The following is a 17,231-nucleotide window of genomic DNA, read 5'->3' on the forward strand; positions in this document are numbered from 1 at the left end:
ATATGGCATGCATTTGTTAGAATGTACAGCGAAGAATGAGCATCTCCAAAATAAGTGGAGAGAAATTTGTGATATACTGATGTGACCATATACATTACAGTGAACAAAGGAGCGGGAGAGATAGAATTGAAGGGAATGGTAGGACATAGAAGAAAGGAAGAGAGGAAAGGAACTAAACAGAGGAGTATGAGTTTTGAAAGTGACAGCTCCATTACTGCTATCATCCATTAATAACCAGCCAGGTCATTAGTTTGAGAAATGAATCCGGACGCTCACAGAGACAAACAAACACAATGCTAATCTCTTTTCTCAAACAGAATGTCAACAGCCTGACATAAATGAGGGGAATGGAAACTGAACGGAGAGGTCAGGTTGGAGAGAAAGATTGAATGAGACAGAGAGGACGAAGAGGGAAGAGAGATTGTGGCAGACAAATGAAAAGCTGACGGGGATGACAATGTTTGGCAGACGTGATGAATGGAAATTGATCTTGAAGATATCAAAACGGGGTAATGAAAGTGTGGGGGGGGGGTGAAGTGACTGTGATTTCTTTTAGAGGACTTTCTTTAAGTTTGGACAATGACAGCCTCATTATTTCTATCATCTGTGAGGAGCCAGCTAAGTGTTTACTGCTAGAGTCAAACAAACTCAGCGCTGAGAGAAAGAAGTGGTCCGTGGTATGTCCTACGTGTCTTCTTGCTGTTTCATTACCACACTGGAGTCAAAAAATTACATTTCAGGAAGAAAAGCCTGTATCCTCTCTCTCCTTCACCCTCTCTTTTTACTACTTAGCCTTCCGTTCCCTTGCGTATCAGTTTTTTGGGTTTTTTTTCATCCATTCCCCTATTGAATGTCTGCCTATCACCACCTTTTCTATTATATTAGCCTTTTTTTTTATATAATTCCTCTATTTTCGGCCATGCTTTACACCCTTCTCACAGGTCTTTCTTTTTTCTGTCTTCCTCTGAAAAGGGGAATCATACAATGGTTTTTGAAGTTTTTGAAGAACAATAACAGATTTCCTGCTCATGGGCAAGGACCCAATCTACAAATACGCTTGTGTGTGCCTGCAGGCAAGCCGTTCGGGTATGCCGATGTGTACATGCAGGTAGATGACAGTAAAATGGACAACAGCCCCAAGCTAAGTCTGCAGATGTTGCTGACTTTATAAAATGAGATAAGACAATATTAAACTTTATTGATCCTCATGGGGATATTGGATCTTTGCAGTATCTAAAGTAATGTACTGTAGGAAAGGATTTAACCACAGATGTAAAATATAAAGAAATAAATACAACAATGTAATACAACAGGAAAATGGTATATAAAATTTCACGAGGGTATGTAAGCATATAAACAAATGCAATATATTCCACACATGTAAGTCACCTGTCCCTAATGGAAATTCTTTCTAGATTATACATTTCTAGATTATACATTTTGTTAGGGTTTATTGCTTGTTTTGTTGCCAAGAAAATCACAATTTCCAAGCCTGTACTTCCTCAATGTGTGTAAAAAGAAAAAAAATCCTTTTAATTTCCTGCCATGATGCGAATGCAGCATCACAATAGTTGGTATGCTGATTTGTCTGAAGGACCAGATGAATGTGGTTTGCTGATAGCTTCAGAGTAATTAGAGTTTCTGATTTGAAGATCCCCATGCGGCAGGGTGTGTTTAGATCATCTGAAACTCAGAGCCTCTGACTTTCTCCCTGACATCATCAGTTGATGACAGAATATGTTGAAAAAAAAAATGCATTATAATGAGTTTAGCTTAAATATATGACCTAAAATTGTTTTATGTATGTGTGGTTGGTAACATTAGTATCTCATGGCTTTAGTAATATATACACACACACACTCAGATTAGTTCTCTCTCAGAGATTATGTCTTGAGGCAGAAAAACCAGTAACGAACTAACATACACATACACACGCTTGTACAGACACAATTGCATGTGCGCGCGCGCACACACACACGCACACACACACACACAAACACAGAAAAGAGAACTGCCTGTTTTTATATGTTCGATTTTGCTTTGTGGTGCAGAGTCAGCATTGGATTTGTGTATGGAGCCAGCCTGCTGCCCTATTACTGCATTGTAACACACACGCGCACACACATACAGAAAGTATGTGACCAATTACTTTTTAATTTTGGTGACAAGAGGCAGAAGTGCAGTCCTGGCACCAAGCAGGATGAACACATTATTAGTAGCAGGGTGATAATATCAGGAGGTGGAGTCAGAGAAATTTCTCCGCAGGCCATGAAACTACATTTAACCTGTGTTTCATTATGCATATTTCATTTAATCAAGTGATTAATAGACAGGAGCTATTTCCAATTAGTCATATGTGGGAATAGCAATAGTTCCACATAAATACTTCAGTTAACAGGACAAATATTGTTTTTTATACAGAGGACAAAGTGTTTAATTTTAACAGTATATATATTCACGCATCTCTGATCAAGGATAGGACGCAACCTCAGGATGCATCCGTGGCTGCAAATGATTTGACACTTACATCTTGAATCTGTTCCCCAGTCTGTTGTGCAGAAAATGCACATAGGTTCTTATACCTGTTTTGTTAGACGTTGGTGCTCTGTAATTAAATTATTAAGGTACACATGCTGTTTGACCCGTGTGCACTCAAATCACAAACTGCGGAGAGAAAATTGCCTTCCTGCTGTATAATTGCTGCAGTATTCAGTCAACTGAAAGGAAAGAACTGAGAACAAACCTTAAGGATGACATTATTTGTAAGAATGAACCATCAGTCTAACCTGGTGAAGGCCTTAGTCACATTAAGAATTGTATTTGATATGCATTAACTGGAGAATTGTATGTGTATTTACATGTCCTGTACCGAACTGGATGAAAAATGCTGCTTGTGTTTGTGATACGAGGTGGTCTAAATGGGCAGAAATGCAACTGCAATTTCATGTCAAAAGGAGAACTGAAATTGCACCTTGCCAACCGATTTATACAAACACAGCCTTCATCCACCTCAAGCAAACTGTTTTATTTAGAGCCACAGTTTAACCAAAAAGACACAAGCACAAAAGAAATGACTTACATCCAATGAAACTGCAATGAACTGCACCTGAGTTGTGCTTCTGTCATCTAAGTTAATTTCCAGCCCCAGTCTGTGAGCTGTTCCTCTTTGAATGTATTGCAGTACTGCTTCTATCTGCTGCATTTTTTTTATTATGCGCTATATTTATTAAACAGGTGTTCTGACTATTTTCCATTTAGGACCTCTCTGTCATCTGTATGTTTGCCTGCTTGCTGTGATGCTCCCAGATTAGACTGTGTGTCACTGGGGAGCCTGACATGCTGATAAAAAAAAAAAAAAAAAAATTTAGTTCTTTCATGTATTGTGTGTGTGTGTGTGTGTGTGTGTGTGTGTGTGTGTGTGTGTGTGTGTGTGTGTGTGTGTGTGTGTGTGTGTGTGTGTGTGTCCTTTGCTGTCCTCATTTTTAGCTGAAATGGGTAAATTTAAAAAAATTGAAATAGATGGATGGAAAATGGGGGAAAAGTGGGAAAAAATACCTACAGTGAATAAAGGAACCTTGAAATTACAGTGTTACACAGTAAATTAAGTTCTTCCAGGCACTGTGCCTGAGCTGTTTCACTGGGGGCACTATTTTTCAAAATTGCCTTGATCTCTGACCTCATGTGACACTTGCCCTGAGCCCCACTTTGATTTGTCTACAGTTCGTCTGTCACTGTGTTCTTTGATAAGGACAACAAAAGCAGTGAAACACTTCCAACCTAGTAGATCTGATTAATTCAACTAGCGCCCTTGTTAACAGAAAATACTGACATCCATATCGAGAACCAGTGAGGTTTTCAATGCCGCCTGTGTTATCCAATTAATGATTTTTTTATTTTTTATTTCCTTGTGTTTATTTAGTTATAGTGTGTTTCTTTTTCATGACATGCGAAATGTCAGTTTGGGGATTTGTTTGGTTTCCATTTGCCCCTGTTTTGTCCGTTTAATTGTGTTTTCTTACTGTCACACCACAGATAAACCCGATAAAAGGATTTGTTATTAAGTGTAGGGTTAGGTCAGCAGCTCGCTACATTTCTCTCTCCTTCCTGTACTCTCTCACGGCATCTGCCTTCTGACTGGCTCATATTGGCCCTTCTTGACGATTGGCAACCACACAAAGTTACATATGACAACTTGTGATCATGACATTGCTGTGACACAGTGTCTACACAGGCTGTGGAATTAAAGCAGCACATTAACAGAGCAGCAGCAGCAGCTTCATTCCTCCGTCAGTGTCTACACAGGATGTGTTCAGGAACAGAGTTGAGTGTAGGTCAGGCGCGTTTTGGCAGTCATCAGAATCCAATACACAATTACTGTGCACAATTATGTGTGTGTAAAAAAAAAAAAAAAACTTTAGCCGATACGGTACAGGCTTGAGTTGTAGTGGGATGAGCTGTCTCAGCTATCGTAGAATCATATTTATTTGCATTTTGCACAGTACAAGTAGTAGTACGAGTTCAAAAATACAGAAGCACATTGGTGGCATTCAGACCTTTTGCTATGACACTTTTTCAAGTGTCATAAAGCTGGAGATTTACATATAAATGAACGTCCATTACATTCAAGCCCTTGCCAGACGAGTTCAAACAGTAGTGATTAAGCCTATCAGCACCAGATAAATCTTTCTGTATTTCGCAGTATACTGGAGTTTTAAATCTGGCATCTGTGGCGACATTCTTGCGTCGCGCTCTGGTAACAATGCATTCTGTGTCAACCAGCAAGTTTGCCAGAGCTGAGGAGAGGAGCAACCGTAGCGACAGACACGGAGAAGGCTACAGCAACTTTATGGCAGAAAAACCCAGGAATCGTCCAGTAAAAGTTTCTGATGCTCCAGATGAAAAGGAAACTTGGCATTCAGAGGAAAGATTACTGTCTCAAAAAGACGAAGGCGAGGACAAACACAGATTACCATTGATTTGGCTTTTCCTCCTTGGTGCATTTGTAAAATATTTGGAGTAAACTGTGTAGCTATTACATTTACTCTAACTAAATAATGAATTATTGTCTTGGAACTATGGAAATTTCACTGTCTTCAACAGTTTTGTGTAATCACTGTCACTGCCCAAAGGGGAAGACAATAGTTCCGCACTGCAAGTTTAAATTGTAGAAGTTTGGAACAACCAGGATTCTTCCTAGAGGTGGCCGCTCTGCCAAACTGTGCAATCAGGGGAGAAGGGCCGTGGTAAGAGAAGTGACCAAGAACCCGATGGTCACTCTGGCTGAGCTCCAGAGATCCTCTGTGGAAATGGGAGAAACTTCCACAAGGACAACCATCATGGCAGCACTCCACCGATCTGGGCTCAATGGCAGAGCGGAACGGAAGCCTTTCCTTAGTGAAAGAGACACATGAAAGCACCTAAAGGACTCGCAGACTGTGAGACACAAGAGTATCTGCTCTGACGAAACCAAGATTGAATTGTTTGGCCTTAGTTCTAAGCGCCGTGTCTGGAGGAAACCAGGCATTGCTCATCACCTGCCCGATACCATCACAGCAGGGAAGCCTGGTGGTGGCAGCATCATGCTGTGGGGGTGTTTTTCAGTGGCAGTGACAGGGAGACTGATCAGGGTTTAGGTAAAGCTGAAAAGAGCAAAGTACAGAGATATCCTCTATGAAGGATCTATGAAGGATCTGTAGAGGGAAAAAAAATGAATTTAAATGATTTTAGCAAAAGGCTGCAACATAACATAATGTAAAAAAAAATGTGAAGGGGTCAGAAAGCTTCCTGAATGCACTGTGACTGACTCACTAATGACACCATTGCATGACAGGGTGTTTCTTCAAGGGTTTTTGCAGCAATAACACCTAGCTTTTTGTGTAATCGTGATCCTTGCCACCTACTTTTATGTTTTTCAGTGACAAAAAGATTTACTTGTTGTTATGGCTATGATTCTTGGCCACAATGACTGAAGATATTATTTTAGAAATAAAGGTGTCTGATGTCTGTAATAATTCCAGTCTTATTATTAGAGAGTGCAAATAAATGAAAGTTATGAGAGCTCTAGCTGCACTCAACATGGGAAGGCAAAATTTCTCTTAATATAAGATTGGCAATGAAAATGCTTGAAATAGGTATTTCCATTGGATTTTTAGTTTACCATTTTTATTCTCATTTTACTGTAAATTTTGGCTGCTCTGTTTTTGACTATGTATTATGCTGCTCTTAAGTGCTCAAAACGAAGTGAGGGCATTTGTGTATAAGTGAGGTCTTAAAGTGAGTAGTTTCTACAAGACATTTCTGTTGCTCTATAAATATGATGGTTTGCGGGGTGTATCTTACGAGACTCAGATCTGTATTTGAAACAAGCCTCAAAACAGGAAAAGTTGGCCATGAATGCCTGTGGTGAGCCTGAAGCCATGTGAGGCTTAGCATGTTATCATCCAGAGTACCAAAATAGAGCTCAGTGACTTATCTACATTTTTAACAAGTGCACTTGAGAGAAATTAGCACTGTGTTATTGCATAATTAAGTATCTTAAATTTGTAAAGTAAACTAGCTGCGACTGTGTACTCTTTAACCTCTGTTGTCAAGTATTGTTTTCTGTTCTGTTGCAGGGTCTGATCCTGCATTTCACCAGCTTTATACGTAATTTGTTTGTGTTTCACACTGAAACCTTGGGTCACAAATTTATTGAGACCATAGACGAAGCTCAAGAAGGTCAACTCTGTCTCCTAGAAATTACGTTTCTATACAACTACACTAGAACTACAAATACATTTTGTGCAAAATTATGCTCAAAGGAAACATTTTTTGAATTAATGAAATGCTTAATTTATAAAGGGCAGCAGAGTCACCAGGAGGTGGTTGGGGTGGATGACAAGAGTACAAAGCGCACGACTGACACACCAGAAACGAGGGTTCACATCCAGAGTCCCGTCTGTGGTTAGGTTTCGGCTACAAAAGGCCCTTTGTTAAGTTTTGGAAAACTCTTTCTATATATATATATATATATATATATATATGAACATGTGGTGAAGTCACCGTGAACTTTTCTCTGCATTTAACCAGACCACAATCTTTTCCCTAACATTAGCAAAGTGCTGCGAGTGCCTAAACATAACTATAAAAAAGTGTCCTAATGCTGTCATCACTGCAACTGGATATTGTACTGCAAGATCAGATATTTAGCGGAAAACAAATATGTTGTCTTTGAAAATATTAAATTAGCAGGCTGCAAAGTCCACTTATAACTGTGTTTGAAGAGAGGGTTTTGGCAGGCCAGCTAGCGAGGAATTACAGGGGTCAAGAAAGGAGATGATAAAAGCTTGGATATGTCAGCAGTAGGTTGCGTAACATCACTCCAAGACACTTGGCAGGACTCTGGCCAGGACTCGCTGTCATGTTGGCAATGGTTTTGGAAAGGTCTAGAGAATACAAGACTCACGTGGGAAAAGAGCTACTCAGTTTGGGCAGGAGGGAAGCCATCCAGCTCAGCTCAAAATGTCACCTAGGCGAGCAGAAATTCCACCTCATGAGCCAGAGAGTCAGCAGCAAAAATTAAGAATACAAAAGAATATACTCACCCATACTCACCCACCTGTCTTTAAAGGAAAACACTGGTATTTTTCAATGTGCAGAATTTCCCATAAATGTGGTCATTCGTTATGCTAACTTTGCACTGGCGACCTGTGTTGCAGAGATGTTGACACGGATGTCGATCCCTATGTAGCTAGCACACATGGCTGTTCCAGGGGACTACTTTCTGAGTTTGATTCTGTTGAACTTAGACACAGGCGTTTGAAATGAGTCATGTTAAAATCATGTTCATTTTGAAAGCTGTAGGAGACCTCCACAGCTTGATATAGATATATAGTATGTTCATTTATGTGAGTCCTCATTTTCCATATATCTATAACAAAGGTGGCAAGTGCAAAGTTAGCATGGTCCGTAGAATTTCAATGGCCACACAATTTATGGGATATACGCCAGAATTTTCCTTTAAAAGCCTATCCTATGCTTCTCCTATGCTTTGTCAATTACTGTAATTGATTAGCCAATCAGCAGATATTCATCAGAGAAAAAAAATTGATAATGGATTATTGTTCAAGTAAGCTTTTGATCAAAAAATGACAAAAAGCTTCTAAAACTTAAATATTTTTTGTTTCTGTTACTCCTCTGTGACAGTTGGAACACTTGTCACTCTAATTATTATACTAGCGCAGCAGCTGTCACACTTCGTATCAATATAGCAACACTTCTCCTCCCACCCACTTCCGACCTTTAACTTCCCTCCTTATTTCCAGCTCCTCACCCCCCTTTCCCTTAGCTCAGTGCGATAATTTACTCTACCTCCCTTTATATGCATACTGTATATTATGTATCTCCCTTATTCTATCTCCTCTGGAACCTATCAATCATAACAATTTCCAAAATTCGCTCTCAATATTGAGGACATCGCTCTCCCTGCTAGACTGACACACACATTCTCTGCCCCGCACGTTCACACACACATGCTCAGACGCACGGTTACAAACATAGCAGCATGCAGTCTCACAGGCGCACAAAAAACGTAAAACATGCTCCCTCGCTTCAGTCATGTTTTTAAGTCTTGAAGTCGAAAAGATTAAGCATCCAGCTTTAAAATGGAGATAAATACCTTCACATCCATTTCAATTACTTTTCCACTCTGCTATCAGCATTTTGATTAGCGTCCCTGTCAGCTTTATGATTATGATGCTGATTACGGTGATCATAACTGTTGTGATGCTGGTGATGATGATTGTGTTTGTGATTAGTCTGCTTATTGACTGCAGCCGTGTCACCAACGTAGTCTTTCATTCGCTCAACTGTGTTGAATTTGCAGTCTGGAGGAGAGAAGGAGGTACTTGAACTGGTCCAGATCTGTTTGTTCTGTAATTTATAAAATTATAAAATATAGATATAAAACTCTTAGACATACCATCAAATTTATGGAAAAAATGAAAACATTAATGAAAATGAATGAAAAATTATCCTACTGTTTAAGAAATATTGTTGCAAGAGCAGCTGAGACATTTATGGGAGAATCTTAAAGGTTAAAAAAAATGGCATACTGTAATAGTAGCACAAGTAGAGAAAAGTGAATTTTTATTTTTATGAATTTAACATTTCATTTGTAAGAGGAAGAATGTGTTATTACCTCTTTCAAAAGTACCATTGTCTTGTTTTAATATGTGTCCATGTAGATTTTAATTCTTCAGTACACATTTACCATCATGCCTATTACCATCCCACTAACACACAGACACAGAGGTTAAGACCTATAAACACAACAATAATTTGTGGAGGAAGAAGAAGAGCATGACAGAGGAAAACAGAGGAAGAAAATCCATCAGTTTGTAAATGTCACCTCCGCATGCAGAATCTCAAATCTCATTTAACAGCTGTTTGGAAGAGATGGAAAGAAACAAAGGATGTAAGGAAGAAATAATGACATGATAAATGCTTTTGGAGTTTTTCGTTGTTAACTGGCTTTCCAGAAGGGAAAAGCAGAGAAAATCACTAGTGGAAGGGAAAAAAGACAATAATGAAAACTAGCAGCAGAAATGTGTCTCTATTTTTTTCTTTTTTTTTATTGGCGAATAGCATTATGAATGATAATGGTTAAAAATAGAGTATATCTCATCGTGCATTCCTTGTAGATCATTTTGATGAAGAATCTGCAGATAAACCGCCTGACAGGCCTACACAGCATGTCTAAGTCCTTGAGTTGAATGGCGAACCGGCTGTCTAAGTGAATGATGTAAATCTCGTTGGTTATTCACTGCAGCTGTCTAAACAAAGAGGACTTTGCAGAGGGGTCCTCTTCTGACTTAGACTGCGTCAGTCAAAACAAATCTGCATTTACAGCAGGGTTTCTGGAAATGTTATTAAGCGCCTCAATCACCCTGACCGAATTACTGTATCCACAGCATGACAGAAAGACTGTGTGACGGGCATGGGAGTTCTATACAGAGTTCTCCACATTTCAGTCCAGAGAAATTTTGTATAAAAGCACAAAGGACTGTAAAGATCCTCTTAGGGCTCCTTAGGAGTGGATTGCTGCAAGTCTCCCTATCTACTTACAATCTTTAGCATCACTCTCATGTTTTCAGTCTAAACTGATCTCATAATTACTGAGCAAGAGTAAGGATTTAAATGGAAGCATTAAGGCTGACTTGACTGATCTAAGTGGATATAAAATGGTGAATAAGCCACTGAACTCTGTTACCGCGGAGTGTAGAAATACAAGGCTTTCCGGGTAGCAGCTGGAGAGACTCAAATTGATGGTGCATGTAAAAGCACCTCCTCTGGAGCACGGCTGAAAGACGAGTTACTAGACTGATACTTCGGTTCAGAACTAAGGAGAGGGAGAGCATTAAGAGCTTTTTTACTTACCCCGGTAAATTCGCTTCCACTGTTTTTAGAGCGCATGAAAAATTCAGACTGAGTTATCATCATGAATGACTCAAGGACTAGAACAAAGATTTCCAGATTAGAGCTCATGGTTTGGCTGTTAAACCAGCGGCTGGAGAAGGTGCACAGGCAGGTTCTGTGTGTGGAATGTATCTGTGACATCACTGCTGGACAGTATTCTAGAATCCAGCGGTGCAGGCACAAAGAACTAGAACAGAACATTTGTCGTCCTATACACCGACACATTGGATTTGAAATGAAAATATAACCAGAATTTTGCTTAGGGCTGACTCAGAGTTTTAACTCAAGTAACTCCCTCCTGTACTATGTAAGGCTAACAAAGAAACCATGTTACAGTTACTTAAGGTTAATATATAGATAGACTGTCATCATCTGGAAAGAACCAATCACCTGGCGATGCCTCCAGCCAAGGAACCAATCATCACTCCAGTCTGTCAAACTTCACCTTGCACAATAACACGTACACCTGTCATACAGTCTGTAGGAGCCCAAGACAGGATTTGTAAAAACAATCCTACACTTACAGGGGGTAATGTGTAAGTATTTTAGTTTAAAGCATTCCAAAATTAAATAAGATTATCAACAAAATGTGAAGAAATTACAGTTTTGACGTTATGTCAAAGACATCTATGTATTGTGTTACAGAGATATCTACTAAAGCTAGCATGCTAACCAGCCATCCTGTCTAGGGGAGATTCCTCTATTTTTCCTCAAGCTCAGCTATCGATGCTACTTCTCTAGCTCCTCTCCCTCGCGTTCCCCGACCTCTCGTGGCTCGTCCTCTTCTCCTGCCCCGACAATTTTTGACAGTCCATCAGCCCGCCGGGATTTGTCCCAGTATAGCCGATGGTTTGTCTGACTATGGCACCGGGGGGGGTCGACCACAGAGTCCATTTCATCGTTTCTTATGATAGAGGTGGGCTTCCCAACTTTCTGGTAATATTATATTGCCCCCTATTTGTTTGAAGTATGAATTTGACAGTTGTCCAATTCTTACAAATTGCTCCTTTAAGTATATCCATCTGTATTTTCAGTTTTACCTTTACTCATGTGCAGGATTCCAAAGAAGATAAAAAGCAGTTACATACTGGATGTACAGTAAAGTACGTGGTTTAGGGACCATTCATGGTTCAATTGTTGTGGTCTAATAAAATCGTTCCAACAGTTTATTATTAGCAGTCAAGAATAGATGGATGGATGGATGGATGGATGGATGGATGGATGGATGGATGGATTGAGTGATTCAAAGTAAATCTAGGCGTGAAGACTTGCAAGTTAACACCCAGTTTTATCAAACGGCAAGTGTGCCGACTTGCTACATTAAAAACACCCATCACAATGTGGAAATCAACAACAGCGGACACACTACATTTATATCCAATATGTACAGCACTAATGGTATGATTTAAACAGGTTGTGTCTTGCTTATGTGTTAGAGAGTGGTGCGCAGAAGAGCGCTTGCAAACCACGTCCACAGCTGTCGTGTTCACTGTTGCTGGTTGACATGTACGGCAACATGAAACAGTAGTATTTCACTCCACACTATCCATTCCGTGCATTTTTGCAGTGCATTGCCGTTTTATATGAATACTGTAGGACTTTTTTAGTATTCATAGTTCCCCAATTATAGGACAACATAATTCAACATAACAACATTCAACATAATTGAACAAGAAAACATAATTGCACAACAATAGAGGCCTCATTTTTAACATCAACACATTTTATTAATATCAAATCCTCTGTTGACTGGCTGAAGTCTATGACCCAGAAAGCAGCAGACACTGCCAGCCCTGTACTACAGTCAGGTTTACTTCCTGCTTGTTTCAGGAGCTTTTTGCCTTCACTTTAGTGGTGAACTCATGTAAAGTTGAATTTAGGTCAGGTGATTGATGTGGCCAGCCAAGACCATTCAGCTGTTTGGCCACTGTTTGGATTGCTTTGTCTGTATGTTTAGGATAATTGTCCTGCTGCATTGTCCTGAAATGGGGGAATATGTATAAAAAGAGAAAGTTCCACACTGGTAACCCTAATAGACGTGAACACCCTCAACTTAAACCTAAAGTTAGACTGTGGCCTTATAGGGATTGTTTCATTTCAAATCCAATGTGCTGGAGTCGAACCAAAACAATGAAAAAACATATGACTTTCCTAATGCTTTCTGACTGTGCAATATATCATCATATGTGGTTGAAGAACAGAATGGAGGTCGTATATGATCAGGAACTGTTGCAAATCCTTGTTTCACCTTTAAAGGGTAAAATCAGGCTTCAACCAGTGAAATCACTGGAAGGGCGGTTCTCCCAGGAGGGCTCATTAAATTTTATTTTATTTTTGTTAACTCAGTATAAAAAAGAAATACCTTTCTCTATGTCATTTCAGATTGGAGTAATGGTAATAGGATGCCCCCTACAATTACTACAATGAAGTTGTAGCATTGAGGTACTGATAGAATATAATAATTGTGCTAGATCATTGTATTACCCTTGCAGAGTGAAAGAACAACCTTCAGCCAATCAGTGCAGAGATCACCCAGTCAGAAGGGCCAATCCCCATGTGGGGTTGTTAGGGACCTGGTGTTGTTGTTTGTTGAGAGGAGAGAGAGAGAGAGTCGAGATAATAGCAAGTTAGAATGATGGTGGCAATGGGGAAAACACAGCAATTTGTGTGTGTGTGTGTGTGTGTGTGTGTGTGTGTGTGTGTGTGTGTGTGTGTGTGTGTGTGTGTGTGTGTGTGTGTGTGTGTGCTTGTTCTACTATATTGTTGGAGCTTATTATATACTTGTCAGGTCTGACAGTTTGTGGGGACCAAAAGGCTTAACCTCACAAGTTTAAATGTCTGTTTGAGGATTAAGACTTGGTTTTAGGGTTCAGGTTAGAATTAGGTTTAGGTCAGGGTCAGGGTAAGGGTTGGGGCTAGGCATTCAGTTGTGATTGTTAAGGTTAGGGTAAGGGGCCAAGATTGCATTATGTCAATGACAAGGAATTGTGTGATTCTCTCTCTGTGTCCTTCTGTCTGTGTCTGAACAAGATAATGTGTTTCGTGCTATGTTGCTCTGGTCGAATTTGGGAAATGGTTCAGTGACAGTAGAAGAAGAGACAGCAAAAGAAAATTGGCCAGGATTGGCCCTATCTCCTCCTGTGACTGAAATTTTTCAATCTGGTGCAAACACGTGAGTTTTAGTACTAATACCAAAATGCTACTTTATCAGTACATTACTTTGAAAAATATAAACATGTTTTTCTGTAAACCCACTTTTTTTCTTTTAACAAAACAAACCGAAGCCCTCAAGTATTTATTGCCAAACACAAGAAGCTGCACAAGAACTTTACCTAAATAAAATAGCCAAAAATTGGCAAAAGGAACTACATGAATTAGTAAAAAAATTTTGGACCAGACCAGACATTCAGAGACAGCTTTGACAGTATTGACAGTTTTCAATAATGAGTGCTACAGAAAATTTTTGGTCAGATACCACAAAATATTGAGGTTCGATACCCAGCCCTATCCATTTGTTTGCTACAGTTTACAGGATATTGGGGTTTAAGTGCATGTGTGCCAACAGTACTGGTGTACTTACTTCTCTGTTGTTGATCAAGTGGTAGGGAAGTGAAGAGTGTAGGGACCACTCTGACATACCATTTTAATATTGATCCAGCAGAGAATGGCCCTTGGGAAGAGATCTGATAGGAATTAACAGTCAGTCTAGAAAAGGTCAAACACCAACCGGGCTCATGTGTCCCACTGATCCTAAAAGAGCGTTGTTCCTCTTTTGTTTGGTTCTCTCTCCTTAGTGAAAGCCTACTGGACCACAGTGTTGCCTGGGACACACTTGGTTCACACTGTCACACACCTACCTCTCTAATTTGGAGTCATCATTATGGACAATATGGAAAAGTCTACTGTTTCTCCTCACAACATTTAATATTAACTACAGCAGGTCAAATAAAATAATTATTTTCTAGTAGGTCAGTAATTAATGTGATTTATTCATGACTTTTCTTCATATCCTTTTAATGTTTGGCTAACAAGAAGGTGATGATTACTTCATTTTTGTCAGTTAATTGACAATGACAAGGTGTGTATTCATCATCATTTGTGTAATAATGATGAAACATTTACATTTCAGGCTGTATCTTGACTGTTGTGAATTTCCAGTGCTAGCTGTAATTTATTAGTTGTGAATTAGATATTTGCTATTATAAAAGATCGGCAGTGTTGATGATTTGTAATACATTAATATGTTTTGAAAGTCAAGATTAATGTTAAATAAATCAGTAAATATGACAGACTAGCATGTATCACACCAGTATATTTGAAACCCCAAAATTGTACTTAGCTGTAGTGTAACAAAACGTAAACAATATCTGTGCTATTTATCTTGAAGTGTGAAAAGGATCTAGTAAATTGTTTGTGACAGCTTTAGTTTTGACAGATAAATTTATTTAGATAAAGACGTCTGTCAGCTGTAGCTAACCTGAAGTTGCATTTCTCTGCTACATGTTAAATCTGCCATCTTTGCCTCATCTCTCTCTTCAGTGCTCGTCTCCTTCTCTCTTTCTCTCTGATTTCTATCCTATATTCACCTTTCCAATGCAGTCTCCTTCTTCATTTCCTACATCAGCACCTTTCCGTCTTTTCTCTTTGTTTCCCTCACTGCCTCTGTTCCTGAGTAAGCCTTTTAAACTCCCATGAGACTGTTTGAAATTAGCTCCTGGCTGCTGTGGATGGTAGAGCTGTGCGTGTGTGGTTGTGCGGCGGTGGTGTCAGCAAGCAGTCCTTGTACTCTTTACTACGAGCTTTGATTGGACATGAAGCAGGCTACTGTTTCCCTGTTGTGTTCATAAGACAATGGATGTAACAGTCAAGAAGAGGAATATTTGTCAAGAGTCCTGTCCTGCTTTAAATCCCCTTTCCTTCCCTTCAGCGGCAGCAGTGCTGTTTCTGTCTAAGAATATCCGCATTATTTGTCCAACTGTGTGTGTGTGGGATCTGTTGTTATGGCTGAGTTGCCTTACTGTGGGTCAGATCTTGACTTTGGGTCAGTACTTGACTTTTGCCCTGTGCAGTGTTGTTTCCTCGTGCAAGATGGACCCTTAGGTGATAGATATGGAAATCAAGGAAAGTTCCCAGCATTCTTGCTCACATTTTCTCGCTCCAACTTAATATGTAATTTGGATGCTCCTTTCATAGATACACAAAAACCCTTTCATAGTTTTTGTCTGGCTTTTATGATTTCCTCAGAGACATAAAATCGGTGGCTCATTGGAGATCTCAGTATGAAGAGGTCAGTTTGCTTTAACATAATTGCTTGTTGCGTCATTTGATCTAATCAAATTGTCAAATCATACAGACAAAAATGCCAGTTTTATCTGTTATGCTTTTTGGAAATGTTCCTAGGTTAGTTGTTATCCTAAAAACAAAACTTTCAGAGCAAAAGCATTTCTTGAGCAGAAGTGCATTGTTTATTTTACCAACATTCCCCTGAGAAAGTCAGAGATAATCAAGAAAGGATGGGAATAAACCTACTTGAGCTAAAACGATTAGTTGATTACTCAAAAATTAATCAGAAACTATTCTGATTAATTTCCAAAGTCAATTTTTAAGCAAAAACGCCAAACAATTGAAGGTTCCAGATTCTTCATCGAGAAGATTTGCTGCTTTTCCATGCACTCCCTTACGGGAAATTGAATATCTTTTTATGTGAACAGAAAGTTTGTAGACATCACCATGGGTTCAGGAAATTTTGATGCACATTTTTCCACTACTTTCTAATTGATTACTTGAGAAAATAGCTTTGTAATCTTTAATGGATAAAGAAAATTATTAGATTAGATGATAATTGTAGCCCTAAAACCAACAAACTATTCAGGGAGCACAGATTAGATGCAGCTCTTGATCCTTTTGAGAGCCATAAGCATTATATACATGGTGCTGGTGTGGTGTCAGACATCCGATATACCAAGATTTTTAGACTGCACATAAATATTAATAATATTTAATATAATATAATATAATATAATATAATATTTTTCTCCATGCATTGACCAGAAGTGAGTTCAGACTTTCTGTTCATAAAGCACACAATAAGCTCTAACAATAAATCGGTGTCTTTGAACATGGACCGGTAAATTGGGGGATATATGGACTTGTTCCGATTACGGCTGAGCTCAGGTTTTACTGTAAATATAGTTTGGGTGACCTCCAGAAAAACCCACATGGCGGAAAAAAAAAGACTACAACTTTAACATAGCAAAGTGAAAAACCAACAATTGTTTATTTTCCGTCCACATACAGTGAACACAAAATCATTTTGTGAAAAGTTAAAGATGAGAGCTTGACTGGGGACTGATGTGGATGTCTTGTCTGCATTCAGCTGACTTGCATTTAGTTTGACAAATCCTTAGAGACAGGTAGGTATCAGCACAAAGACACACACACATAAACGCGCACAAACAGTAAAATGTGAAAGCGTCTTCCCACAGGCTTCCTTTGAACTTTCTACTGGCGTTTACTCTGTGAACAGACAGGCAAACGAGAAGAGAGACAGAAAGTGTCAAAGCAGAAGGAAGGTGATGAAGAAGAGTTTGGAAAAAGGAAGTGAGGAGAAGCCCAGCGCAACACTGCTCTGACTAGTTTAGGACAGCTCTAACATGCTGAGGGGGGAGGAAACTCTGCAAACTACTGAGGGGGACTGAGGTGGAGGAAAGAGAGGAGGAAAAGAAAAGGATTAAACAGAGCAGAGTAATGTACTTGGAGTAAAGAAAGGCCATTTA

At 39.3% G+C, this 17,231-nt stretch overlaps 1 protein-coding gene across 7 annotated transcripts in view; it reads left to right on the top strand.

Annotated features, from left to right (window-relative positions):
• Window positions 1-17,231, top strand: part of spock1 (SPARC (osteonectin), cwcv and kazal like domains proteoglycan 1) — a 113,780-nt gene that overhangs the window by 40,928 nt on the left and 55,621 nt on the right. The gene's annotated exons all lie outside the window — the stretch shown is intronic.

The sequence above is a fragment of the Xiphias gladius genome, chromosome 23 (assembly GCF_016859285.1).
Source record: "Xiphias gladius isolate SHS-SW01 ecotype Sanya breed wild chromosome 23, ASM1685928v1, whole genome shotgun sequence".
NCBI classification, from domain to species: Eukaryota; Metazoa; Chordata; class Actinopteri; order Istiophoriformes; family Xiphiidae; genus Xiphias; species Xiphias gladius.